The 3371-nt window shown below is 35.4% G+C and overlaps 1 pseudogene; it reads right to left on the reverse strand.

The window, feature by feature from the left end:
- Positions 1–231: 231 nt before the first annotated feature.
- Positions 232–331, reverse strand: LOC111757033 (U6 spliceosomal RNA; annotated as a pseudogene).
- Between the last annotated feature and the right edge of the window lie 3040 nt (positions 332–3371).

The following is a 3371-nucleotide window of genomic DNA, read 5'->3' on the forward strand; positions in this document are numbered from 1 at the left end:
ATTAGGTGATCAACAATGGTTACCATACTGCCTTTTACTATCTTAAAAAGAATTGAAGGGCTCCTTTTTCTCCACAGCCCCTTCAGCATTTGTTATTGGTTTTCTTGATAATAGCCATTCATTCTGGGGTGAGATGAAATCTCAGCATTGTTTTAATATGCATCTCTCAAATGATCAGGGATATTGAACATTTTTTTCATATATTTACTTGCCATTTATAGTCCCTCACTGGAAAGGTATGTATTCATTTCAGATCCCCGTTTTTGCACAGAGGCCTTGCTAATCTTCTCTGTATCATTCCAGTGTTAGTATATGTGCTGCCAAAGTGAACCCATTTTTTCTTTCTTATTTTCTTTTATTTTTTTTGGTACTGGGAATTGAGCTCAGGACCTTGCAGTTTCCAGGCAAGTGTTCATGCCACTGAGCTATACCCTGGCCCCTTAGATGCCCATTTTTGGATTGGGTCTTTAAATTTGGGGGTCTGGGGCCCAAAGGTTATAGATCAATGGCACAAGGGCATGACTGGCAAGTGTGAGGTCGTGAGATTGATCCCCAGTATTTGGAAGGTCTGATTTTTTTGAGTTCTTTGTGTGTTCTTGATAGTAACTCTTTGAGGAACAACTGGCAAACATTTTCTCCCACATTGTGGGTGGTTTCTTCACTCTGTTTCTCTTGCTGTGAAAAATCTTTTTAATAAAAAGATGAGATCCCAGTTGTTGATTTTTTGTGATAGTTCCTGTGTAGCTGGGGTTTTAGTCATAAAGCCTTTGTTTACATCAATGTCTTTAAGAGTTTTACCCATTCTATCTTCCAGCAGATTTAATGTTTCTGTCTTAATATTAAGATCTTTGATCCATTCTGATTTTAGCTTAGTACATAGTGAAAGATATGGGCCCAGTTTTAATGTTCAGCATGTATACAGCCAGTTTTTCCAGCACCATTTATTGAAGAGGCTATCTCTTCCAGTGAATGTGTTTGGCACCTTTGTCAAATATGGGTAGTTTTCTATGTCTGGGGTTGTTTCTGCATCTTCTTATATTTTCCATTGATCTTTGGGTCTATTCTTTGGCAGTACCATGCTATTTTTATCATAGTCATTTATAGTATAATTTCAAGTCAGGGATTGTGGTGTCTCCTGACTTGCCTTTATTGCCCAGAATTTTCTTTGCTATTCTAAGTCCCTTCTGGTTCCAGATGAATTTTAGGATTGTTTCTCTAATTCTGTGAGATATACTATTGGAATTTTGATAGAGATTGCATTGAATCTGTGTAACAGTTTTGGAAGTATGGTCATTTTCACTATGTTGGTTCTTCTTAGCTAAGAGCAAAGTGTCTTGTTCCATTTTGGAGTGGGGGGAGAGTCTTTCTTTGAGGCAAGGTTTTACTATAATGTTCAGAGTGGCCTTGAAGTCACTTTCTAGCCCAGGCTAGCCTCAAATTTGACCAATCCTCCTGCCTCAGCCTCCAGAGTGCTGGGATTACAGGCATACACCACCATTCCAGCTTCCATTTTCTGATATCCTGATCAATCTCCTTTTTCAGAGTACTGTAGTTTTCAGTATAGAGATCATCTGCATCCTTTGTTAGATCGATTCCTAGGTATTTCATTTTTTTGGATGATATTATGAAAGGTGTTATTTTTCTGATTTCTCTCTCAGTGAATTTGTTATTCGTGTACAGGAAGGCTATTGATTTTTGAGAGTTGGTTTTGCATGCATCTATGCTACTGAACTTATTAAATCTAGTAGTCTTTTGGTGGAGTTTTTGCGATCTTCTATGTCAAATATCATGTCATCTGCAAATAACAATAGTTTAACTTTGTCCTTTCCTATCTTTATTCCTTTTATTTCTTTCTCTTGTCTAATTGCTCCAGCTAAAGTTTCTGGGACTATGTTGAATAAGAGCAGAGACAGAGGTCATCTTTGTCTTGCTCCTGATTTTAGAATGAAAGCCTTAATTTTTGTCCACTTAGTATAATGTTGGCTGTTAACAGATTGAGATAAAGGTAATCTATTCCAATTTTCTGTGGTGTTTTTCTCATGAATGGGCTTTGACCTTTGTCCAAAGCCTTTAGTTTTTTTCTGCATCTGTTGAGATGATTGTATGGTTCTTGTTCTCAGCTCGGTTAATATGGTGTATTACATTTATTGATTTGCATATGTTAAACCATCCCTGCATTCCTGGGATGAAACCCACTTGGTCATGGTGTTTAATTTTGCTGATGATTTGTTGCATTCTGTTTCCCAGTATCTTACTGAGAAGTTTTTGCATCTATGTTCATTAGGGAAATTGGCCTTTAATTCTGTTTCTTAATTGGATCCTTCTCCGGTTTTTGTTTTGTTTTTTGGTACTGGGGATTAAACTCATGATTTTGCACTTGTCAGGTAGGTGCTCATGCTGCTGGGCTAAATCCCCGGCCCTTTTTTCATTTCTTTCTTCTATCTTTACTTTCTTTCTTTATTTATTTGTTGTTGGGTCCTTCTCTGTCTTTAGTATCAGGGTTTTCTTACTTCTGGGAATGAATTTGAGAGTATTGCTTCCCTTTTAATTTCATTGCATAGTTTGAGAAGTAGTGGCAGTAGGTCTTCTCTAAATTTCTTGTAGAATTCAGCAATGTATCCGTCAGGGTCTGGGATTTTCTTTGTTGGTAGATTTTAATTATATGTTTGATCTCACTTATTGATATTCAGTTATTTAGGATTTTGTTATCTCCTTAATTCAGTTTTGATAATTTATACATATCTAGGAATCTGTCCATTTCATCTGCATTTTCTTTTTTTTATTTTATTTAAGGAGAAAAAGAAAAAAAAACAGAAAAAGGGTACAAGTTATACAGAATTTCAGAAAAAATCAGCAGTAGGAAATCACTAGTGAATAAATTACATATTGTCATCTTAGAAATAGTTAAAGTTACAAAATTAAAGCATATAAAGTGGACATTCTAACAGTGAGACTGCAAACAATTCTGTTCAATGATCAAACAAAATTCAGTAATATGGTTATCTTATACACTTAAATATATTCATCTGCATTTTCCATCTTATTAGAATATAAGTTTTCAGAGTAGGTATAAATGATCTAGATTTCTGCAGGATTGTTTGTGATTTCACCATTTATATTTCTAATGGTGTGGATCTGAGTCTTTTCTTTCTTGATAAGGTTGGCTAAGAGTTTGTCAACTTTATTTAATCTTTCAAAGAACCATCTGTTTGATTCATTGATTCTTTGTATTGTTTTTTATCTCCAGTGTATTGATTTCTGCTCTGATCTTTATAATTTCCTCCCTCACATAAGCTTCTGGCTTAGCTTGCTGCTCTTCTAGATCGGTTCACCATTAAGTTGTTTATATGCACTTGCTCTGTTTTCCTGAT

This window comes from Cavia porcellus, unplaced genomic scaffold, assembly GCF_034190915.1.
Source record: "Cavia porcellus strain 051 isolate PalLab524CR breed Dunkin Hartley unplaced genomic scaffold, mCavPor4.1 scaffold_27, whole genome shotgun sequence".
Taxonomy (NCBI): domain Eukaryota; kingdom Metazoa; phylum Chordata; class Mammalia; order Rodentia; family Caviidae; genus Cavia; species Cavia porcellus.